Genomic DNA, 27,118 nt, shown 5'->3' on the forward strand with positions numbered 1-27,118 from the left:
GCACCTATAGTCCCAGCTACTCAAGAGGCTGAAATAGGAGGATCACTTGAACTCAGTGGGGTCAAGGTTTCAGTGAGCTGTTATAGCACCACTGAACTCCAGCCTGGACAACAGAGCAAGTCCCTGTCTCGAAAATAAAAAAGAAAAAGAAAAAAAACTGTCTGAAGAATTCATAATCGAAATAATCCAGAAGCTGAGGTTCAAGACGGCAGGTATCTGTACTTTCAGGATACCATAGGCAGACACAAAATCTTTCATAATCTGATAAACCTCCAAGTATCAAGTTTTCTGTGATGTTGTACGGTGTCCACAGTCCTTGAGATACAGGTTAGGTAGTGTAAATAACTAAAATCAGTAAGCCAGACTGCAGTCTTCAGCAAGGGACTTAAAGTCTCTTCTACCCCAGCAGTCTCTTGTACTCCAGCAGTTGATCAGCAAGCATCTTCATGATCCAGATGGTTGCCTTTCAAATTCAGAGTGTGGTAAAAGAAACCAGAAAACTCTTGGAGAGCTGTAATACTGAATTGTAAAAATGTGTGCATTTATCACCATCCTGTATCACTTTGAAAACTTTCCCAATTATAAATATGCTAAAATCACCCAAATTTAAATAAGATGGAAAATTTATTAAATCAAACAGTCTCTTTACTTGTTGCAGGGCAAATGCCAAAAGTGGGGCTCAGCCCAGGAGGCCACATGGGTTTTTGGCTTACTGCAGGAAAAAATTCAAGAGTAAGCCAATAGAGCAAAGTGAAAGAAGTTTATTAAAAAGTAAAGGAATAAAAGAGTGGTTACTCTGTAGGCAGTGCAGCCCTACGGGCTGCTGGTTGGCTATTTTTATGGTTATTTCTTGATCAAATGATAAATAAAGGGGGGATTATTAATGAGTTTCCTGAGAAAGGAGCAGGGAATTCCCAGAACTGATGGTTCCTCCCACTGAAAGACCATATAAGTTAACTTCCAGAGGTTGCCATGGCATTTGTAAACTGTTGTGGCACCAGTGGGCTCTTCCTTTGGTATGCTAATGTATTATAATTAGCATATACTGAGCAGTGAGGATGACCAGAAGTCACTTTTGTTGCCATCTTGGTTTTGGCAGATTTTGGCTGGCTTCTTTATTGCATCCTGTTTTACCAGCAAGGTCTTTGTGATCTGTATCTTGTGAAACCAGTCCTGCTGAACTCCTGTCTCATTCCCAAGTATAAAACCAAGATGTGCCCTCTAAAACCTCTATAGCATCACAGTCTAGTGGTCAGCTCTGCCATTCCTTCTCAGTTGATCAGATAATGAAATGGCCCTTCGCTCATCCAAATTACTGTAAACTTAACACCCAGTGCGTAGGATCTGACTGTACGTTTTAACATCCTTTGTTTCTATGCTGCCACATCAGTCCTTCAAATGGATAAGACACAAGCCCATAAAGGACACTGTCAGTAAATAACCAGCCAGAGGATCAGAGATTTGGAAAGTTTCCATCAACTAGTGAATGACAACGCACAGAGCTTTGTCAAACCTTTGAAATATGGAACATGTTAATTTCACAATATGAAGTAAATTGCTTATGGGACATGTCTAATTTTTCAAAATTTTATACTTTTAAAGTGGTTTCTATATTTTTTAACTGTAAAGAAAAGTCAACAAGAGATAAAGCTAAATTCTACTAAAACATTTTGAGTTATGTTTTATATTGCCATTTTAAGTCTTAGCACTTAGAATGAGAATCATCAAAATATGGTGATTCTTTGCTAACAAAGATAATACCACGAGGGCTTCACTGATGTTCTTTGCGAGTGGAGATTCATCAAGTGGACTATCTCTGAAAAAGCTGGATTACTGCTTTGAGTTTTCCCCAAGAAAATTCAATTATCATATGCCAGTTTGAAAACAGAATAAAGCCCCAAAGTGCCAAGTGGCTTAAAGTAGCCATTCCATTCTATTTTTTGTTAAGTTTTTCTTTAATTGGAAAAGTATTAGGGTCAATAGAGCCAAAAGGTGGGGTCGGCCTTTCAAGTTTGGCACAGTTTTGCTGCTTGGGTACAGTGTTTTTTAAAATTCAGGTTCTTAACTTCTTGGAAAAGATGAATGGGAAAGAAATCAGAATAGGGGTATTTTGATTAAATTATTTAGAATGGCAATTACAAAAAAAGTATATGTTTTAAATGTTTTCATTTATTGTTATGATTTGCACTTAAATATTTTTGGAAATAATTTTCAAGAAAAAATATATGTATATATATATATAAAGTATCAGAAAATAGTAATTAGCTGCAAAATTTAAGCTTACAGGGATGAGTAAATATATTTTTACAGTCTGAAAAAACTTTATAGCAACTATTTACAAGTGAGTGTACTGAGAGTTATTACTAAACATAACTTTGTAATGTAAAATCTGGCTTAAAAAGTATATTTTAAATGACAGTATAATGTTACACAAATCAGATGGGTAAATAGCAAACTAGGATTATACACTTGAGATATGCTAATATACAGAGTTTCATCTGTTATTAAATTTTTATTAAGACAAGAAGTATTAGATACCTTCTAAACAACAAATGTATCACTGATTTAAAAAAATAACCACTTAGTCACTGAGCAGCTATCACAACCTTCAAAGGAGAAGATTTAAGGCAACACAAACAAAAATACGCTAGCTTAACCTTGCACGTAAATCTCCTGAGAGTCTGCTCTAGACAGAGGTTTCAATTCTGCACCGCCTAATGCATGTGACCCACAGAATTCCCAGCTGGATTTAGCTTGTCTGCACTGCACTTTTAAAACAAGCTAGAAAAAGGCAAACTCCCTGTTCTTCTGGTGCCATATGTGTATATTTTGGCTATTTCAGGGTATAGGGTAATGGAAAAAAAGCACCCTTTGTTTCATTTTTCATCATAATGAGGCTCCCCATTTGACATGTATGACAATTCTACCAGATAAGATAAGAGCAATACAACACACGGCAGAAACATGAGGAAAATAATATTTTCTAAGGTCTTCTTGGGCACCCACATAGTTGTTTTATGATATTTTAAAGTTTATTTTTAACTGATCATGCCCAAAGCCAAACTTTGTTACAAGAGACACCTATAAATATTTACTAATTAACGAATGTTACAACAGACAGGGAACGCAATAGCATGAATGTATTACGACACAGGGTACATGGGCAGATGTTTATGGGAAAATGACTAACCCGTTCATAAATTATCACTGTTTACATTTCAAAGCCCAAGCCAGCTGCTTTGTAACGACAGATTATATCTTCAGTATTGATCACTGACAGCTATAAAAAGTCAGGCTGTTTGGCTTTCACAGGTACAGGTGGTGAACAGAAGATGAAATACCTTATCTCATTCATTTTTCTTAGCAAGGACTCAATTCTATTCAAATTAAAGATACTGCTTCATAACATACTTGTAACTAAAAAATATAGGGTGGATAATTTCTTTTTTAATTGTTCAGTAATCAAGAATATAATTTAAACAGAATAAGTATGTATTAGTACATAGGAAAAAAGATAAAAAGAAACAAAACAGGCAATGTAAGAAAAGCTTAAAAAAGTAAGTAAAAGAAAACATCAAGACCTACAAAAATGCAAAAATATGAACAAGATTACACAAGTAAAATAAAACCTACCAGTTCTGACAACCAATCTAAACTTCAGTAAAAAACACAATACTCCCTTTCTGGGTTAAAAAAATGTAATCGCTAGAGAATAATCTAAACTAGTATTATAGAAAGATGAACAAATAAATATACAAATATAAGCAGCAGGAGTGACAAAATGAACTTAACCCAAAGAATGCAAGGGAAAAAATATAAAATTAGGCAAAATTATTGCTTTACATGGATAAAGATTTGACCTACAAGGAAGTCATGAGTTATTAACCTTTTTGCTTTCAATAAGTTATCAAAATATGTCGACTTATAATTAGTAGAAGTGAATCATTGATGGATATATTGTTGGAGAGTCTTATCACACCTCCATTAGCCTAATCCCAGCTCCACACTTAGGAACTGTGTGACCCGCAAAGGTTATTAGAACACTGTTGCCAAGGAACTAGGGCAGCAGAATCTGCTAGGACAAGGCACCAACAGAGAACAGCCACTGCTGGAGAAACACAGGTACCCAAGCTAAGTTTCCAGGTCAGAGCAGGGACCAGATGAAGTCAGGAAGATGAGTCTGGAAGAGATAGGAGGACTTCTGAAGCCTTTAAATAGCTGAATACATTGTATAGCATTACTCCCTCACCTGACCCAGGCTAACCTCTTTTTATGTCAGTCCCCATTTTTCCCATCCAATTTCTAACATTCATATTCCATTTTGAATAATTAAAAAGTCTTTTAAAAAACTAATAACTCATGGAACTTGAGTTTGTGGATAGAGAAGGAAAACAATAACTAAGTCTGAACCAATAGTGGGCCTCGCCCTCTTCTCCTTGAACCTAGGTTTTAATGACAAAAATGAAGCTACTTTAGTCCACAAAGCAATCAAGGGGCCCTTTAGCCATCTCTGTGTCCCTTCACTAATTAATTCACCACCTAGACTTCAGCTGAAAGGACCTACCCTACTCCAGCTATTTAGTTTAGCTCTATGTTCCTCCATTACTTGCTCATCATATGGGGGTTTGTCCCTTATTTCCTCACCCCTCTAAACAACATGCTTCTTTAACAGCTGGTCCTGAGGGTCGATAGGGTGTTTTAGTGTTCTCATTTGCTCTTTCAATAAGATGCCATTTCTTCTTGACTCTTGTATGTTCTAGTGCCTTGCTATTCAAGGTGTCCTCTCACAGCTCTGGCCTGTGAGCCAGCAGCATGGGCACCCTCTGAGAGCCTGTTAGACATACAAGATCTCTGGCCAGGTATGGTGGTTCACGCCTGTAATCCCAGAGCTTTGGGAGGCCGAAGTAGGTGGATTGCCTTGAGTTGAGGAGTTCAAGATCAGACTGGGCAACAAAGCAAGACCCCGTCTCCACAAAAAAATACAAAAATTAGCTAGGTGGGGTGGCATGCACCTGTAGTCCCAGCTACCTGGGAGGTTGAGGTGGGATGATCATCTGAGCCAAGGAGTTTGAGGATCCAGTGAGCTGTGATCATGCCACTGAACCTCGGCCTGGGTGACAGAGTGAGACCTTGTTTCAAACAAAAGAAGAAAAAAAAAGAAGAAGAAATGTAGGATCTCAGGTCCCTGCCCTAGGCACTCTTCCCTCCTAAATCAGAATTTGCATTTTAATAAGTTCCCTTGGCAATTCATATGCAAGTTAAGGTCTGAAAAGTACTACCTAATGAAGTTTCACACTAACACTGCTGGATGCTTCATTTAAAATCTATCAAGTGGCCGGTGCGGTGGCTCACGCCTGTAATCTCAGCACTTTGGGAGGCGGAGGCAGGTGGATCACGAGGTCAGGAGATCGAGACCATCCTGGCTAACACGGTGAAATCTCATCTCTACTAAAAATACAAAAAATTAGCCGGGCATGGTAGCGGGCAACTGTAGTCCCAGCTACTCAGGAGGCCAAGGCAGGAGAATGGCGTGAACCTGGGAGGCGGAGCTTGCAGTGAGCCGAGATCAGGCCACTGCACTCCAGCCTGGGCGACAGAGCAAGATTTTGTCTAAAAAAAAAAAAAAAAAAAAAAAAAACTCAAGCAAACTATAGTCAAATACAGAAATTTTTTTTTTTTTTTTTTACTTCACTATTTTCCAAACTTACATATTCATGGGTCCCCTGGCACATAATAACTATTAACATCCTTCAGGATTTATGATCTATGGAACATATTTTGAGAAACACTGGTGTAATGGAAATATTTGATGAAAGGAAGCAAATCACTAATTAGACACCTCTTTGCATTGCAGTTTCTTCATCGATGCAAAAGAGATAAAATAGGACCTATCCATCTCAAAGTGTAGTTTTGAGAAGAAAAGGAAGTGGATGTCAAAACCTTTTGAAAATGCAAGTGTTTGGGATACTTTCATTCATTTATTTTTTTCACTTAACAAATATTTATGAGTGCTTACTCTGTCCCAGGCCTGTGCTATGTGTGGGGACTACAGCAGTGAGAAAAGCTCCTACTTTCGTGGAGCCAAAAATCAATCCAAGTGAATTAAAGATTCAGATTTATAGACCACAAATGTAGGCAGTGATTCCCAAGAGGTAAAACATTGCTAAAAGAGTCCCATCAGTGTTATTTTAATTCAAAATGATTTATTTAACTAGAAGAATGCCTTCTCAAAACCATAAGGGAGCAGGAGTACATACTGAGTAATAATAATGTTAAGATTTATACAGAACTTACGGATGTCATCTAATCAAGGGTGTGCTGGCAAGCTAGCCCCTGTTGTATAGTATTTGCAAATATCTGTAGTGTAAATATTCTCACCATAGCCAATTAATTTCAAACTACCAATATGATCTCACTGGATGTGAGGATGGGAAGATTGGCAGAATCAGAAAAAAGGTGCACTATTGGTCATTGTGAGCCAGTACAAACCAGCTGCAGTACATCGTGGCATGGACCATTCTAAACATTTCACATAAAATAAATCATAACTACCCTATAAGAGAGTAACTAGCATCTTCCCTATTTTATAGATGAGGAAATTGAAGCTCAAAAAGATTACATAACTCTTCCAAACTAAGCAACTAGGAAAGGAGGTGATATGGTTTGGCTGTGTCCCCACCCACATCTCATCTTGAATCCTCACATGTTGTGTGTGGAAGGGACCTGGTGGGAGATAGTTGAATCATGGGGGCAGTTTTCCACATACTGTTCTCATGGCAGTGAATAAGTCTCACAAGATCTGATGGTTTCATAAGGGGAAATCCATTTTGCTTGGCTCTCATTCTCTCTGTCTGCTGCTATCCATGTAAGATGTGACTTGCTCCTTCTTGCCTTCCACCATGATTGTGAGGCTTCCCCAGTGATGTGGAACTGTAAGTCCAATTAAAACCCTTTATTCTGTAAATTATCCAGTCTTGGGTATGGCTTCATCAACAGCATGAAAACAGACTAATACAGGAGGCTAGCATTTGAACTTAGAGACATATGACTCTAGAGACCTATCCTCAAACACTATGGCCCAGTACTTACTAAGCTTGCCACTGGCAAGCTGTGAGGTAATCCCAAAGGTTAGTGTCAGCCAAATCCACCTCATTTACTTATTCATTCAATAAGCAACCAAGAATACTCAAGGATAGTGAATATGCTTTGGATGAGATGCTTATAATTGCTTCACTGGGGTGAAAATATTCTATTTGGAGAGTAAGATAGACTCAATATTTGAATTTGGCTCACACACTCCTCTGTGACAGAGCTTCATTTTCACAGGACAGCCACAACAAAATTCCCTTATTTTGGCATTCCAGAGAAACTGACATTTGGCCACACTGCTAAATTGATAGACTGATAAATTATGATAGAAGTTCAGATGGGCACATGGATATGTGTATATAGTTTCTGCTGTCTGAATGGTGTGAAAATTGCCCTGGATTAAGCTAAGGTTATTCTAGTCAGCCTTTAATTGGTTAATAAGGTTAATCTAGTCAGCTAAAAGACAGAGATGACTTGGCCCAATCTGGTCTCTGAAAGGCACAACTGTCCACAACGGCTTGCAAGAAGTGAACTCTTAAGTAGAAAGAGCAGTCTTAAGGAAGTAGAGAAGAAACTAGTTAATGACATATTTTAGGCAAGATCTTATTTTTCTTTCTGGAAATCCATGGGGAATGGGATCACATTTGAAAGTTCATAGAGAGCAAGCATGTTTTTAAAATAAGCCAAATATTCAGTTTTATGGCACTCTGTATGTTTATTTCTCTTTTTCCTCACTAATTTCCTATAGCCTCTTTTTGAACCTGTTACTCCTTTTCAGCTGTGTGATAGTTATCGAGTCAAAGGATTTTGCTCACGCTTAGTTAAGAATATTTAAATGATGAAACGGAGCCCATCAAGGCCAGCATCGTAGGGATAGTGGTAACTATTATACTCTAATTGCAGATTTGATAATGCATGGTCCATTACCCCCTTCTTTCCTCCTAGTAGAACTTCCTGTAGAGTGAACTTTGGAAGTTTGAAGTGTGTGTGGGTGTTTTAGTAAAGAGGGCCACTTTACCTGAGCTAATGGCTTCCACAGTCTATTGCACACACTTTCACTCCCAGAGCTCTCTCTCCATTTCCCCTCTGACCCTCTGCTCAATTCAGTAGCTGCTGGTCCATGGCTACCACCACGTTTAATCAAAAAGGGCTAGTTAGTAGCTTTCTCCCTGCCCTGATAACCTCAGAATTAACTCTTAAAAGAAAAAGAAAGAAAGATACATGGAAACTTGCACAATTTCCAAAAATGTAACAATCAGCCCTTGCGCTGGTATAGAAAGGCCCAGCATGCCAATGATAGCTGAACTAATAGATAATATTACAAAAAGATTTACTCCAGATTCTAGGAGTTGCATCAAAATCCAGTCTGAAGTGGAACTTTCTGCTCAGAAACTGATGCATCTAGTCCTATGAAATTCTGCTCTCTGAAGGAAAAGACCATGGACAGAGTGCTGGCACCAATGATGGCAGTCCAGGAAAGATGAGCAAAGAATGAGTTGAGAGCCTGAACCACAGGTTGTGCCTGGCTGGGCAGGAATCACATGAGTTTTCAGAACACAGACATCACATCATAAGACTAGATGTGTAAGAGACAGAGTTTGTTTGCCTAACTTTAATCTGAGTACATAGAGCTGGACAAGGAATTTACAAAAACAAAATAACATGAAAAAATCCATCCATCAGTTTAACACTAGATGGCACTGAATGATAATAATTTGGAAATAGGCCTTCAGTGTCATTAACAATGGCATTATGGATGTACTTGGGCTGCCCTGAGTCTTGATAGATAAAAAATATCACCATGTCTACCCTTGCCTCTTTTCACTGTTTTAGCTCTAATCTAAACAAAATACAAAAGTCATTATACTCAATTTATCTAGTTTTCATGCTGGTACTGCTTTGTGTTGTGGTCTTTCATATGTTTATATATGTATTTGTGGGCTCTTTGAACACACAGACAGCAGTTAATCCTTTTATTTGTTATTTTATCTACTTATTTAGTTGTTGGTATCCTCAATTCCTAGTCACATGAAGGGCTCTTAATACTGAAACATTTTTTCTTTAAAAAACTTTTTTTAAATTTTAATAGCTTTTGAAGTACAAGTGGTTTTTGGTTCCATGAATAAATTATATAGTAGTGAATTCTGAGATTTTAGCATACCCTTCACCCGACTAGTGTACATTGTACCCAATATGTAGATTTTATTCCACGACCCCTTCTTATCCTCCCCCTTCCAAGTCTCTCAAGTTCATTATACCACTCTGCACGTCTTTGCATACTCAGAGCTTAACTTCCACTTGTAAGTGAGAACGCACAATATTTGCTTTTTCATTGCTGAGTTACTTCACTTAGAACAATGGCCTCCAGCTCCACCCAAGCTGCTGCAGAAGACATTATTCCGTTTTTTTTTAATGGCTGAGTAGTATTCCATGGTGTATATATACCACATTTTCTTTATCCACTCATAGGTCGATGGGCACTTAGTTTAGTTTCATATCTTTGCAATTGTGAATTGGGCTGCAATAAACATACGGATGCCTGTGTCTTTACCATATAATGATTTATTTTCCTTTGGGTAGATACCCAGTAGTGGGATTGTTGGATTGAATGGGCAGTTCTACTCTTAGTTCTTTAAGGAATCTCCATACCGTTTTCCATAAAGATTGTACTAATCTACATTCCCAACAGCAGTGTAAAAGCATTCTCCTTTCACAACATCCATGCCAACACTTACTGTTTTTTGACTTTTTAATAATGATTATTCTTGGGAGAGTAAGGTGGTATCTCATTGTGGTTTTAACTGGCATTTCCCTGGCGATGAGTGATGTTCAGCATTTTTTCATATGTTTGCTGGCAATTTGTATATCTTCTGTTGAGAAATGTCTATTTATGTCATTTGCCCACTTTTTGATAGGATTATTATTATTATTGTTGTTGCCAATTTGTTTGAGTTCTTTGTAGAATCTGGATATGAGTCCTTTGTTGAAACTTTTAAATACATATTTTATTAGTTGTTTGCCATAAGTGAAACAAGCATGTTGCATTTGTTTTCTACATGTATGTCTTATTCACTAAAACTGTATATTAAGTCTTATTAACTGTATAGTTAGCCTTATCCACTAAAACTGTATTCCTAGGGGAAAATAATGTGGTATGTTTTTATATCTTCAGGTACCAGAGATTTAGAATCCTGGGAGATCAGAGCTGAAAAGGAACATTATTAGTCACAAGGTCCAACTCCATTCCTTTCCAGATGAAGTAACTGAGGTTCAGAGAGATTTAGCAACTTGCCTGAGGTCCCACAGCCCGTAAGTGACAGGGTTGGGAATAGAACCAAGGTATTTTGGCCTGTAGGCCATGTGTCATTATTTCTTAAGCTGCCAGGCCCAAGGTGCAGAATGGAAGAAATAGGTCTCTCCAGGCTGGGATACGGAGCTGGGGGACCGTCCTGCCTCGGGTCATTCCCTCTCTCGCGACCGCTTTCGGTAGCTTTGAAGCCCAGTGAGGTGAGACAGGACAACGGTCTCGCCCAGGCTCTCTGCACACCGCAGTTAGAGGCAGGACAGTCTGACCGGGGACACGAAAGACGTGTTTTCTTTGAGCCACTGAAAAAACTGCCCTCCAAAGGGTTGAGGGAGGTGCCTGCAGATTGCTGCCTGCAGGAAGAAAGGAGTGTCGTCAGTCCTACACTGAAAGGGGGAGGGCAGTTCCAAACTGCACCTCTGAACTGCGCCCGCGCCCGCTGCTCACTGGGGGCTGGGGAGGTGGATGCGCCGCCGACCCACGAGAGGGCGCCGAGAAACGAGCGTCCCGGCCCGCGCCTCGGTGCTGCGCCACCTGCCAGGGCCCCCTCGTGACATGGACACGGCTCTCCTTCCCAGAGCCCAAGGTCACCCCACCAGAGAGTGGCACAGGAACGGGGGCTCCCCAGTTCTCCGCGGAGCAGGAATCCCCGGAATCCGGACTTCCCCGACTCCTGGAGACGACCTTTAAGCCCTGAGAGTTCGCTCCACAAGAAGCGCGAGGGCGGTGACCTGAGGTTCGCTAGTACTGGGGAGCTCGGCGGCTGTGGGGAGCTGAGCACCTGCACCAGGGACCTGCCCGGGTCGGCGCTGCTCTGCTTCCCCTTCCCCAGCTCGGCGCCGGGTCACACAGATGCAGACGCTTGCCCTTTGAAACTGTGGAGTCACGCTGGTCTGCTGCCCAAAATAAGAAAAAGAAACCGAAAACCAAGCAAAAATCTTTCCTAAGCTTAAGAAGTCTGGAGAATTTAAGGGTCTTTGTAGGAACTCCTTTTAATCTCACATTATGTGCTTAATAGCCAATCAGTATTTATGGGGTGTATGCTGGGTGTCAGGAAGGCACTGGAATTACCATGGTGAAAGGGCAGCATGGTTTCTTCCCTCATGGAGCTTAAAGTTTAGAAGAAAAGATAGTCTTGGGGAGTCGGTGGGGCGAGGTGGGGGGGGATGTCGGGATGGTTACATAATCAAATACTGTACTCAGAGTGAAAATGGGGTGGTGTACTGGAGCCCACTGGCACAAGCTCCCCAAAGGCAACTGTGAAATTTTCAGGAATTTTCCCAGCCGGTTGTTGGAAACAAACAACCGTACTTAAAATCAGGTAAGGTGATTATACTTAGATCACTGAAATCAGCAAATGTCACAGACCTGGTCTTCCCCCAGAGCCCCTGTTGTTAACCCTTTACAGCCTACCATGGGAGATAAGGGTCTGTACCCTGTGGCGCGTTGCTGCCAAACTGGATGCAGTGAGTATACCCAACCACCAGCTGGGTTGGAGGGGAAGGGAAGGGAGCAACGACACTTGGCACTAGTGTAGTACAAGCCACCTAGACTGGAGCTGCTTCCTCCTCTCCACTGGTTATCCGATGCTGGAGAGATTACTTCCTAGGCTACCTATGCCAATCAGGTGACCAGGTAGTGGTGGTGGGCACCCACATGTGGCACAGTGTCTCTCTCGAGCAGAAACATTTAGACTGCAGTGATCTGATCGTTCAAGCAGACTCCCCAATGCACTTTCCCAAACTCTCAACATAACCCTTCTCCGTCAGGATTTTGCCTGATCTGTATACTTCCTACCCTATCACTAACTTCACATTTTCTTTAAATTGACTTGCTTTATCCACACAAATGTTATTTTAAATAATACTTAAAACCCTAACACTGATAAAGATCAATGTTGTTTGTAATAAATATAAAGTGATCCTAAAAATAAATACAGTGAAAACAAAACAATGCTATTAATTTCCAGCTCTGAGCTCCAGGTCTGCTCAAAGATTCAACATTAATAGGTGTATAAATATACTGTCACCACCTGGCAACATTGCTCTTGAGGTCATCAGAATAATTAAAATCAAATTTGAAAGGAAACACAGCCAGACTCGGTGGCTCACACCTGTAACTCCAGCACTTTGGGAGGCTGAGGTGGGCAGATCATCTGAGGTCAGGAGTTCAAGACCAGCCTGACCAACATGGCCAAACCCCATCTCTACTAAAAATGCAAAAATTAGCCGGGTGTGGCAGCGGGTACTTGTAATTCCATCTACTCGTGAGGCTGAGGCAGGAGAATCGCTTGAACCTGGGAGGCGTAGGTTGCAGTGACCTGAGATTGTGCCACTGCACTCCAGCCTGGGTGACAGAGCTAGACTCCATCTCAAAAAAAAAAAAAAAAAAATTAAAAGGAAGCAAATTCATCAATGTGTGATTTGATATTTAATATCTTATCTGAATACCACTTAAATTATCTTGTTATAATGGGAATGATAATAACAATCATCGTCATGATCATCCTGACACTTACTGAACACTTGGTATTCATGTGCCAGGCACTGCTGTAGGTAACTTCCAGTTTTCTGTAGTAATTGGACACTATTGGAGCTCTCCTTTGTTCGGACTCTGCCAGTTCTGTTGCAATTCTGCTTTCACCCTTTTCTACACGTGATGCTTCAACTGATTTTATTTCTATAGAACTTGAGGGCAAACACAATTCATCACTGTGATAGTTATCTTCCAATGAGCATAGGATTAATCCTCCTAATTAACTAATAGACATTATTTCAAAACACATCTTCATCCTATTACTATTATAAGTGCAACAAAAAATTGTATTTTGCCAGAAATAAAAATTTTAAAAAAATTAGCTTTCTTGGCTGACTGATTCATTCATTCAACAAATATTTACTGAGTGTCTATTATCAGGAGCAGGACACGGGCATAGAAGATGAACTTCCCTGATTAATGGCCCAGGCAGAGGCCTTGAAGTCCTCGTCTCATGAGTGCATGGCCATAGTAAATTATCCTGTTGATACCATTAGTTATCTGAAAGAGAGTTTGCATAAGAGCAGAAGGGGCATGAGGTGCTGAAGTTCATGATTGAGAGACTAGACTTCCAAAAGGAGAAGATAAATAAAAACAAGTCCATTTTCTTCTTGTTCAGTATCTGATAGCCCAGAGAAAGGCAAAAATATTTGAGTGGCTTATTGGACAGACAGAATGTATTCATCATCTGTACACAGTGGCCCTGCTCTGCCTTCCTGTGCAGACTAAGGCTGGCGGTTACCGGTAGGAGCTGGTCTGAGGACGTGGCAGGCTTAGCCTCTCTCAGTGGCAGAAAGGAGGAACTGGTAATGAGGATCATAATCAACAGCGACCCCAAGGCTGCCCCAGACCAGACCCAGGGCCCATTTGGGAGCACAAGTGCTATCAGTAAATGAATTGACTAAAATAACAACATCTTCATCCACTTTTATTTTTCACTTTTCCAATTCAGTTCTTCTAGTCTTTTCCTGACAAATGGCCATCCAGTCACATTTACACGCAAAGTCTTAGATGCTCCAAATTAGTTGCAGTGAGCCGAGATCGCGCCACGCCATTGCACCCCAGCAGCCTGGGCGACAGAGTGAGCCTCCGTCTTTAAAAAAGAAAGATGCTCTATATTTTAACCTTATATCTGCTTCCTATAAATCCTGTTCTAGCTGGCCTCATAGGTTAGTGAAAATTTTTCTTTAGCTTTAGAAATTAAAATTGTATTAGTGTATCCTATCATTTTATTCTTTCTCTCTTCTCTATATACCCGCTAATTTCCCCAAATATTATTTAATGAAATATTCTATCTAGACCTCTCTGCACCTTTATTGCCTTCTTATAGTTACAATCCCACCTATCAATGTGTCCCTTAAAAGGCTCAGATGCAGTGGTGCAGGAGCTTCATGGCTATTCTCTAATTATACCTAGAGAGGAGAGTGGGCAGTAATGTGCCTCATCATTATGAGTGTCAGAATAAAGACATTCAAAGAAGTATAAGTGAGAATATATATCCAGGAAAGCCAACCATTTATTGGAGAGGAACTCAAGATAGGTTGGAGCTGGGAAAATCTTTGTGCCGTCTCTGGACAGAAGCCAATATTTTTCTTCTTTAGGGCATTTTATTTTTCTGTTGAACCTCTGTTCTATTTCATAATGGCAATTTTAATATGGAGTGTATTGTCATTTTCATTTAGTTAGGAGATGTCAAATTTGATAATATGCCTATAATAGTATTTGAATATGTGGCAAATGATAAACTAAAAGCAATGTTATTTTTTCTTAATTCTAACCCTGAAAGCCACTGTGTGGACTTTTTCTATTCTAGCCTTTTTTAGAGAAGAAGAAGTTCAGTATGAGAACTAAAGATTCTCAGCAACTTTAAAGTTTCCCCTCCCCTAGTCTGGTTTTCCTCCAGCTTAGAAGGCTGCAGTGTAGAGGGGATAAGTTACAATTTGCCCCTTTTCTCTTTCCCCACCAATCCCTCCTTCCACACTCAGTGTGCTGCCCCTGGCTCCTCCAGGAGGGGAAAGGAGAAGTCTTACTTGAGCAGGACAGCTCTAATTTAACATGGATACTGCTTGGGTATGAGAGATATTTAAAGCTGGCTCGCTTGGGAGACAGTTTTGTGAGGGCAACTGGAGATTACAGTCCCCTGGTATGGGCTATGTCTCCTCTGCTGGTCCCTTGCAACTCCCCACCCTTACCTTTTATATCCAATATTATATATCCAGGCTTTGGGGGCTTAGGCTGCTTCATCCCTAGCTGAAGGTCCTTTGGGAGGGCTCTTTACAAGATAGGGACTGGCTGCTTCCCTCCTGTGTGGTGTAAACGTGGCTTATAGAAGTGTATACCCTTGCCCATCACTGGGCGAGAGGCCGCTTGCCTCCTACTCTGCCCTCCATGACTTCAGAAGTATAATTTAAAGTGGTGGTACTCAATCAAAGTCTGTACACTGTACAAGAGTTAAAACTGAACCAGAACAGAAACAGAAACTGTGAAGGGTCATCACTTAACTGTTCTCTAGAATTTTCAGAAGAACTGGCCTATTTATTGCTTGTCACTGTGCATGTGCTTATTCATAGAAGTAGTTATAAGATTATAAGATACTCTCACAATGTGTGATGTCCCTTCATGCCAGGTCAATTCTCACTAAGGGACCTTTGCTAATTCTTAAAGTACCTCCTTACTTGGCATTTCCGGAAGACCACTCAGCATCACATCTGAAAGTAGCAAGATTAGTCAGCATCATGTATGAACACAGAAGATTAGTCAGAAGCGAAAAAAAAAAAGAAAAGCATTTCTTGGGCACTTGTTTCGAAAGCAAAGGGTCTAACCACCAATCACAGTTGCATTCTGAAAGACATTGTAGTAAAAAGTAGGGCACAAAGTCACTTCTAGCTACCCAGTCAGCAATGCAGGGGCCCCTAAGCATGCTAATTATGGTGAGGGTACAAAGGAGCTGCAAGGCTTAGCTCATTAGTCAAGTTGCTCACACTTCAGCTGGGGAGGTGACATTTCTTTCAATTTAACTAAACTTAAGAGGTTCGGTGAAATAAATTGTATTTCATAAGCTTTGCGGGGCATAGAGAATTGTCCTCATTATTTTATAAATCTATTCATTATGAATTTCACACTTAGTTCAGATATTACTGGGTAATCAACAGACAGTGAATGGTAGAAGAAAATGGATCTGGCAATGTCATATAGTAGTAGTTGCACAATGTGATATATAAGGAAAGGTATTACATTATAGTGGAAAGAAATCACAATGAATGCCACTGAAATCATAGGATTGATTTTGGGGGCTTTATTTTTTTTTTTGAGACAGAGTCTTGCTCTGTCTCAGGCTGGAGTGCAATGGTACAATCACGGCTCACTGTAGCCTCCACCAACTGGGATCAAGTTATCCGCCTGCCTCAGCCTCACAAACAGCGGGGACCACAGGTGTGCACCACCATGCCCAGCTAACTGTTTTATTATTTGTAGAAATGGGATCTCACTATGTTGCTCAGGCTGGTCTCGAAATCCTGGGCTCAAGCCATCCTCCCACCTCAGACTACCAAAGTGCAGGGGTTACAGGCATGCACCATCATGCCCAGCCTGATGGATTTGGGGAGAAATATGTAATGGAGCAAATGAAACATAAACATGATGAAGGAGTTAGGCAGAGCTAAACTCCATAGAAGCTGGGGTAAACACAACTTGTTTCACAAACAGAGATGGTTCTTATAACTTTGGCTCTCGTGGGAGCAGATGGCTTATGTCTGATTCCAGTCTGTGGTGGCAAGACTCTCCTTTACATTGAGCAAATGGGAAATTGCAGCCAAGGCAGGCACTGTTAAGACCCAGCAATCTGCAGTACATCAAACTGCATGCTATAGATGGCAATGCTTCCTGAATTTATGGATTAATACTTCAGAGCTTTAAACAGTAAATAGCTAGATCTGTTGATCTTAACATGGTGTACTTGGAAATTAAGACAAAATGAAGGAAATAACTTACAGTAAAGGCTCTGAGTATAATGTTTATCATATAACATTCCTTTCCTTAGAAAATGTGGGAAACTATGTTGTGGGAGCTTATAAAATACAGAAAATGTTTGTTCTGTGAGGAAAAGCTAAGTACACTCTTTCCTTTCCACCATGTATCACTTGGTGCAATAATGTGTCAAGTGAGTAAATAACTGAATTGAAAGTAAGAATCTTCCCTAAGGTTTCCCATGCATGTATTTTTTCAGAGATTCATTTTTGTTTGTCCAAAATGAAGAATTTGTCTTTATTCAGAAATGTGATCATCAAACACTTGCCCTGAACCTGTGCTCTGAGTCTTCTTTGGGGGAAGCCATCAAACTCCTTGTTAGAGAATCCTTCAGGAGGCAAAAGATAGAAGTGGTCCCAAAGAGGTCCTGGGATTTACTCAGGGATGAGCAAATAGGAAGCAACCAGGACAGCACTGGCACCCTGGGCTTCTGAACCTAGACTCGGGGTTATGTCTAGTCCAGCCATACATTGACAGTCCCTGACTTCTGTACAGACCTACTCATAGACCCACATCAATCTCAGATATTCTCTCCTATCCATCTAATAACTGAAACCATTTGCATGTGTAAACGAAGCCTGCAGATATTTAATGTAAAGGAAAAAATGAAAGACCATTCACACGTATGCATTTTTCTGGAAGCCTCAGTGAGGTGGCCCAAGTTCTCCAAATGCATTCTTTCAATGTAGCCTAATATCAATTTAGTTCTTAGTATTTGAGTGCTTGCACAAAGAAAATATGTTGCTTGTCATTGAAGCACAAACAGCCTAAGATTAACTAAAGTATAACTTTTAAAAACCCTGCGGCTCCTCCAATAATTGCATTTAGCATGTCTGCTTACTATCAGTATAACTTTAGGCTACTTAACCTTCATGACACCGTACTACGGTTTAAATGATAGTGTCCTCTCCAAAATTCATGTTGAAACTTAATGACCAATGCAACAGTGTTAAAAGTTGGGGCCTATGGGAGGTAGTAAAGTCATGAGGACTCCAGGCTTATGAATGGGATTAGCACCCTTATAAAAGTTTGAAGGGAGCACGTTCTTGCTTTTCTGCCTTACACCATGTTAGAACACAGCAACAGGCACCATCTTGGAAGCAGGCAACAGCCCTCACCAGACACCAATGCTGGCACAGAGATCTTGGACTTCCCACCCTCCAGAACTATAAAAAATAAATTTCTCTTTTATAAATTACTCAGTCTCAGGTGGTTTGCTACAGCAGCACAAATGAACTAAGACAATGCAGTCACCTCGTCTGTGACAAGAAAATCAGATTCATTCCTTGTTGGGCATGCAGAATCCTGCATTCCGTCCTTAGAAAATCAACAGTCACACGTGTGGCCAGGAACTTGTATTTTTGGAAAACTTCTCACATGATTTAAATGCACAGACAGACATAAGAACCAATGACTACAATAACTACAAGAAACGAAAACTATTATAAATGGGAAATAAAAGGCATATTTGTATTTGACATTAGTTAACCCAAACCAGGCATGGACCTGGGAGAATACTATTTTAATTCAATAAAGGTTTAAATTTATTGAGTATAATTTTATAGACTGAAATGAAGAGGGGAGAAAAAGCAGCAAGCTCCTTCGCTGCTGAAGGAATTTTCTCAGCCAATTTTTGTAAAAGGGTTAAAGCAGTATTTGGTACATAGTATTAAGTCAATTAAGTAAATAATAAATATTAGCAATTATTTTTAGTATTGAATAAAAATAGTATTGATTAATTTAGGACAAATTGTAAATGATCTTTAAAGTGGGGAGTAAGCAGCTCTTTAAGTGGGCAAAATCCCTTTAGATATTACATGTAAGTATTAAAACACATTAAAATATTGATATATATTAATAATGAAACTTCAGTATGTTAACTTCTTACATTTTCCCACCAAGCAGTATTGGATAATCCTCTTCTTACTCTCATTGAATTTTTTTTCTTTTCAGAACAAATGCCAAAAATTATCTAGAAAAGGCATGTATTCTCAAAGACACTTGAGCTGGAAAAACCCTTTAGATAATAGACTTCATTTTCGGGACAAATGTTAGAAGAGGATTTTGAAACATATTCCAATTAAACACATGTATCTATAATAAAATGTTAACTTGTCCTGGCTGGCACCTGTTTATGCTACACAATGTATCGGAAACATGCATGGTTTAAAGGTGTAGAACATTTGGTTTTAATTACTTCCTTTCCCTAACTGACCATTTCATTTGCTTTTCAGGGAGTTCTTGGCCTTTTTTCATAAGCATTTGCACCTTGCAGGTGTCAGCACAACTCTTCCTTGCTCTTAGCTGGGACAGTGTGACACTTCTTGGCAGATATAAAATGACTACGTAACCTTGAGTTATGTCAGTCCTGTGCAGGGCCATTAATGCAAACCACTTCATGAACTGCCCAATTCTTTTAACTCTTTCTTTTCCCCAAGGTCTCCCTTAGTCAGTGAGTGCACCAGCCACTATTAAAACATAATTATAAATCATGGTTGTTTGCTCACTGACCCTCTTACAACACCGAAAAAAAAAAAAAAGAAAGAAAGAAAAGAAAAGAAAAAAAGAAATTGAGCTCAGAGGGCTCAGCCCTAACCTAGACAGCACCTCTGCTGTTGATGAATCTTTATGGAAGCCTTATCTTATATTTTTAACAGCAAAGCTCAGGCTCTGTTTTACTGAAGCTGTTTATATATCTAATCAGAGTAGATCAGGAAATGTGGTTGACAGCACAGGGCTGCCTCAGAAACATAATATTTGCTGGCCAGCATTAAGGGAGCCTTTCAGCCTGGAGGCATGATCAATGAAGTGTGCCTGAGGCTCTGTTTAGATTAAGGGAAATAACACACTGGTGGCCACATTCATCCTGAGCAAATCGTTTTCCCTCACGTGAGCTGCAGTGAAAAGCTTTCCAATAAAACCGATGACAGGATTAAATACAACCAACTCTTCACATGCCTTTCACGTGGCTGTTGGCCACAGGCTGGGAGAAGCAGGGACTCCAGCTTGACTAGAAGGAAGATGGCCCAGAAAGAAAGGGCAGCCTGTGCTCTGCCCAGTCGCTCACCAGCTGTGTGGCCTTTGGCAAACGTGTATCTCTCACAGCCTCTGTTTCATCACTTTTAAAATGGTGGTGTGTTAGTCAGGGTTCTTCAGAGAAACAGAACCAAGAGGATATATGTATATATGTATATGCATACACACACACACATACATATAGAGGAGGGAAGGAGAGAGATTTATTTTAAGAAAAATTGGAGCACGCAATTTTGAGGTGTAGCAAGTCTGAAATCTGCAAGGCAGGCCTGCAGCCTGGAGACTCGGGGAAAGGCTGAGGTTGCAAATGCATGCTGGAGAAAGAGTTCTTTCTTCCTCAGGAGGGGACTTCAGTCTTTTTCTCTTAAGGCCTTCAATTTATTGGACGAGGCTCACCCACATTATGGAGGGTAACCTGATTTACTCAAAGTCTATTAATTAAAATGTTAATCATATCTAAAACATACCTTCATAACAATGTCCAGACTGGTGTTTGACCAAAAACTGGGTACCACGGATATGATACCCTAACCATTACAGGGCTTATAATAATACTTCACTCAGAGGAGTCTGGGGAAAATTAAGCACTAATGTCTATAAGACATTTTGCATGGCACATGGCACCAAATAAAGGCTGAATAACTGCCCCTGTACTGTGAGATTGTAGGTGGATTTCACTAATGATTTAAGATTACATTCTAAAATATTGGAAAACACGAGTCACTATTGGGTATAATTCAGTGTTACCATTTGACAGCATCTGCTTCAGATTCCTTCACAGACATATTGTGTTGAATCTCCACCAATAAGCTTCATGTGTCCCTGAAAATTGAGGGGCTGCATATTTGTAGCAGGGGTGCATTTGTAGACTTACAGAATTTTTAAAGGCTTACCTTCTGCTCTTGAGAAACAATTAAAAACCTTTGTGAGTACAGTAAGCGTTTCATGGACGTTTTCACATCGTGTGGCCCTAGCAATTTTGGAACGTGGAGGAGTAAGGTAAGAGCTCATTTAACACTGTCTCATGAAGTGCCTGACCCAGAGTTGGAAAAGGGAGCTTAAGAATGTGGCTTCCAAGTATGTCTTTCTCTCCATGGCATGAAATATGGCTTCGAAGAAAACTTCGTTGTTTCCATTTCAAGGTCTTTTTGTGAGGGGAGAAACTGGGCAGTCACTGGTGGAATGCTACCTTTCCAAGATTTATTAGCAGTCTTGAAGGGCTCAGTAAACTAGGAAGGTCGCTTTTGTATCCTACAGCACTCAAGACTGATTTAATTTCATGTCAGTTCTGGAACTGCAAGCACAATATGAACTGCAACTTTATAAATTGCTCCTTAGAGCAGCTGACCTTGCAGGTGGGAGAGTCAAAAAGGGTGGAAAAGCAGAGGAAGCTGGAAGGTTGAGAATTGGTACACGCAGCAGCTACATTTCACCAAAGCACATGGAGTTCTCATCTGTCCCCAATGTCACCCAAAACATCCCTTCTTTCCCTTGTGTTTGTTTCCTGCCTAAAATAGCAATTTCTTTTTCCCCAGAAGGGTGTCAAATGAGGTAGTGAGGGAGAAACTTGATTATGCTACCATAGTGTGCAGGGTTTTTTAAATTTTCGAAGATTATTTTGCCAAAACTCTGCCCAAGAGAAACTCAGAATAAACTAAGTAAAGCCTAATTTATGTCTCCTCTCACAATAGAATTCCTGATAGAAATGTTAAAACAAACTGATGTCACTAAGAAAACAAAGTTAATACTCAGAAGCACTGAATTCTTACAGGAGCTAGAAAACGTGATGTGGTTTCACAGCATCTGTTAAGTCATGTCTTAAAATGAGCAACAATGTTATTGGAAGGAAACCACGGACCATCAGGATAAATCTCCTCACAGCCTATTAGTTCCATTGCAATGGAGTGTTGTCTATGGGGTGGTGGAATCCTATTCTCTTTTGTCATTTAATATTATTTCAGACCGAGCATTTGTGGACAATGTTACCTTAGTGATAGGATTTCCATGTCTCAGAATGAATATATGCAATTAATTCTAAAAAAGTAAATTTTTGAGGGGAAGAAATGTAATCAAAAATAAAATTAAATATCAAAATAATAAATATATTAGCACAGGTTGTCAGTTGTGATTTTCAGATTTGATATACATCCTCTTAGTATTTTGCATTCATTATATCTAATTCATCAACTAATACTGATCTATAGCCACACGATCTCAATATCCTGTGACAAATATGCTCTTTGCACTTATCATATTTCAGATATTTAGACAGATGGCTGGGCTGTAATATTGTATACTTATATTTGCCCTAGTTAATATTGGTCTCTATATTCTGCTATTTGGGGTGTTTTACCAATTAGAAAGTACAGAGAGGTAGAATCATAGCTACGCATTCACAAAGTTCAAATTTACCAACATATACACCATTATAAAGAGAATACCTTGATCTATAGCTAATTGCTGATTTATACTCACATTCCACTCCCACCCCCCTACATTTCCCTAGAAGGCCAGGTAGAGGTTAATCTGTTCCGAATCTACACTACTTATGTGGTTTGTGCCCCTTGCTTCTCACTGAAATAAAGGAATTATCCTTGTGTGTCATCTGAAATCAAACATAGAAGGCCCACAATAAATGCATTTATTGTTGTCCCAAACTTCAAAGCAGAAATGTGAGGTTCAGTCTTTCAGTCTGGATCTAGTGTCATTCATCCAACAGGCATTTCCAACCCCTCTCTCAGCCTCATGCAATTATATCACAGTTAGGTAGAATTTGGACCTCTTGGGCATTTGAACAAACTTCTTACACCCAGGCTTTACATTTGCTTCACGATTAAAAGTGAGAATAGCTATGGAGGGTATTCAACTACTGAAGAGATATTGTGAATTAGGAGTAGGAGGGAAGACTTAAAAATATGTATTTATCTAGCTCCAAAATAATACCATCAATCCTGCTTGCACAAGATTGTGAATGCACTAAATGCCACTGATCTTGTGCATGCACTAAATGCCACTGAATTTTTCTTTTTAAAACAGTTACTTTTAAGCCACGCAAATTTCACAATGTTTTTAAATGTATTTATCCACAGAGTAGTTATTTATTTATTTATTTATATTTTTTTTTTTTGAGATGGAGTCTCACTCAGTCGCCCAGGCCAGAGTGCAGTGGCGCAATCTCAGCTCACTGTAAGCTCAGCCTTCTGGGTTCACGCCATTCTCCCGCCTCAGCCTCCCGAGTAGCTGGGACTACAGGCACCCGCCACCACGCCTGGCTAATTTTTTTTTTTTTTTTGTATTTTTAGTAAAGACAGGGTTTCACCGTGTTAGCCAGGATGGTCTCGATCTCCTGACCTCATGATCTGCCCGTCTGTCTCGGCCTCCCGAAGTACTGGGATTACAGGCATGAGCCACCGCACCCGGCCCCACAGAGTAGTTATTTAAGTGATCCAAATGTCTAGAAACAACTCCTCTCTCCCTTCTTTCTTCTTCTTCTTTTTTTTTTTTTTTTTTTTTTTGGTTACTATTTTAAGCATCCAGGTGTTGATCATATTGGCCGGGTTTGCCTTGGCCCTGCTGTGAGGTAGGTGCAGCATGTCTGATGGCCTCTTTGGTCCCATCTGTCCTCTCTTGTGCTCCCTCAGGTTCGCAAACACCCCCAGTGTTACCTTGCTAGTTGGTACTTTCAGTCCCAGAGAACTGCGCCTAGTAAACATATTTGGAGGTAGAGGGTTCATGTTTTACTACCGAATGTTGGAGTTTGGTTCAGCCGTTTATTCACCAAACATGTATTGAGCACCTATGGTATGCCAGGCACAGTGATGCATGATGCCATCCTGACAGTGACCCAGATGAGTAAGAGGCCACCCCTGCTCCCTAGCAGCTTGGTATAGTGGTCTTGGTGTTGGTTAAAAAACAATTTTACCAAAATATGGTCCTGCTGTAAGAGATGTGCTGTCAGAGCACAGAAGAGACAATCAGGGAAGGCCTCATGGAGGTGGTAGCATTTGAGATGAATATTCATTGGTAAGAAGACTTTTTCTAGCCTAAACAGAAGAAAATTATATCCAGGAAGAGAAGGTCATAAAGTTGTGAAAGGGCCAGAAATGTTCTGGGAAAGATGAAAATTTAGTGCAGCTGAAGCTAAAGAGATGTAATAGCAGAGGTTGCGGGGATGAGGGAGACAGCGCAGTGAGAAAGAGCAGCCTTGCAGGAGCTGAAGTGCGAGCCTCAGAGGCACCAGGAAATAGCTGGAGGGGTGCAGAGGGAGGAAAGAATTTGGAAGGAATTTGTGACCAGTTGGATGTGGGGGCTGGTAAGTGAGAGAGTGGGACTGAGGATACGCACAGTTCTGGCTAGAGCAGCTAGGTAGGTGATTTCCCTGTTGGACTAAGTAATTGTTTAAAGTAATAGAAAGATCTAGAATGGCAAATACCAGCTGCTGTGGCAACTGAATGGGAAAGAGACTGGAAGCAGCAAGTCTCTCCTGACATTATTCAAAGCCTCCTTTCAAATAAACGACAACTGTGTCTACTCAGGAAGCCACTCCAACATTACGGAAAAGAAGAATTCAAGTCAAACTCCACAGGCTGAGTTAATTTGGAAGAAAATTTTGATAATAGTTACACACAATTTTCTATAGTCAGTTATATAATTTGCATTTACATAAATAAGCTTCAATCTCTGACCCAGAGAAAGTTCATCTTCAATTAAACTTTAAAATATGTAATTTCATTTTTAGTTTGATAGAGGACTTTTTTTATCTGACAAGGACCTGAGGAAAACAACAATCTGTTCAAAATATAAACAGCACGTAATATCCATCGAAAAAGTTCATTATAGGAGGTACTACATTTTTTTCTGGAATACTTTTTCTTTATAAGATCTAATGGGTCAAACATGCAATAAATTACTTCTTTCAATGTGAAATTCCATTTCCATCTAGGGCAAGTTGCATACACTCATTCTTTTGTGTGCATTTGGTTACCTGTGAAAACAAAGCTCTTTCCACAGCCTGTGGTCAGCATCATCAGCCTCATGGTCACAAATGGTACCAGGCAAGAGGCAAATTTCATATAAACTGATTTTCATTTGGCTTTTCTCTTCTTGTTATATCTTAACAACATTTTTGTTGTAAGCATCTCATTTAAAAGTAGGAAGAAAAGTAACAGGACTACAGGGAACCATAAATGAACCAAAACTGACCTCAATGAACTAATTTAACTGTATTTATTTATGCAAGCTGTGCTACAAACAACCCTATTTAAGAGCCATATACATTTAGAAAAGAATTTCCAGTTGTAAAAATAATAAAACAAAAATATTTACATGTATCACCATTTAAAAAATCAACTTAACTGTTGTAAAAGTTAGTCATTTTTAATTAAAATTAGATAAAGAAATCTATTTTGTAAAAGAAATTGTAGTACTTAAACCACTTCCTCACATTGTATTTTATGTACTCATTAATAAAACTATTGTTGTTAAGGTGGTTCTTTATTATCAATGATAGGATAAATATTTGATTATAACCTAAGTTAAAATCAGAACATTTGGATATTTGGAAATGGATTTGAAATTTTGTGCCCAATTTCCAGTTATGTATTGTTTTTTTCCCACGCATAAATAATTTTAAAAGAGAAAATATAACATTAGCAAAATCCCAATCTAACACAATAAGGAAGTTTGAAAACTCAGCTTTGATTTTTAGGAAGTCAATATGATTAAATAAAAGTTAAATTTCACTGCTTTAGGCTTTACTTACTTGTCATTGAGAAGGAAGAAGGATTGAGTGTCCAGTGTCGATTGCAAATAAAATGGAAACTTTTCACAGACCCATCAGAAGCGTTGGAATTTTACCCACAGAATTTAGGTTTAAATACATAAAAGTTCAAAGTCTCAGGATACAAAATCAATGTACAAAAATCACAAGCATTCTTGTACACCAATCACAGACAAACAGAGAGCCAAATCATGACTGAACTCCCATTCACAACTGCTTCAAAGAGAATAAAATACCTAGGAATCCAACTTACAAAGGATGTGAATGACCTCTTCAAGGAGAACTACAAACCACTGCTCAATGAAATAAAAGAGGATACAAACAAATGGAAGAACATTCCATGCTCATGGGTTGGAAGAATCAATATTGTGACAATGGCCATACTGCCCAAGGTAATTCATAGATTCAATGCCATCCCCATCAAGCTACCAATGACTTTCTTCACAGAATTGGAAAAAACTACTTTAAAGTTCATATGGAACCAAAAAAGAGCCCGCATCACCAAGTCAATCCTAAGCCAAAAGAACAAAGCTGGAGGCATCACCCTACCTGACTTCAAACTATACTACAATGCTACAGTAATCAAAACAGCATGGTACTGGTACCACAACAGAGACATAGATCAATGGAACAGAACAGAGCCCTCGGAAATAATGCCGCATATCTACAACTATCTGATCTTTGACAAACCTGACAAAAACAAGAAATGGGGAAAGGATTCCCTATTTAATAAATGGTGCTGGGTAAACTGGCTAGCCATATGTAGAAAGCTGAAACTGGATCCCTTCCTTACACCTTATACAAAAATTAATTCAAGATGGATTAAAGACTTAAATGTTAGACCTAAAACCATTAAAATCCTACAAGAAAACCTAGGCAATACCATTCAGGACATAGGCGTGGGCAAGGACTTCTTGTCTAAAACACTAAAAGCAATGGCAACAAAAGCCAAAATTGACAAATGGGATGTAATTAAACTAAAGAGCTTCTGCACAGCAGGAGAAACTACCATCAGAGTGAAAAGGCAACCTACAGAATGGGAGAAAATTTTTGCAACCTACTCATCTGACAAAGGGCTAATATCCAGAATCTACAATGAACTCAAACAAATTTCCAAGAAAAAAACAAACAACCCCATCGAAAAGTGGGCAAAGGACATGAACAGACACCTCTCAAAAGAAGACATTTACGCAGCCAAAAAACACATGAAAAAATGCTCATCATCACTGGCCATCAGAGAAATGCAAATCAAAACCACAGTGAGATACCATCTCACACCAGTTAGAATGGTGATCATTAAAAAGTCAGGAAACAACAGGTGCTGGAGAGGATGTGGAGAAATAGGAACA

This window comes from Symphalangus syndactylus, chromosome 11 (assembly GCF_028878055.3).
Source record: "Symphalangus syndactylus isolate Jambi chromosome 11, NHGRI_mSymSyn1-v2.1_pri, whole genome shotgun sequence".
Lineage (NCBI taxonomy): Eukaryota > Metazoa > Chordata > Mammalia > Primates > Hylobatidae > Symphalangus > Symphalangus syndactylus.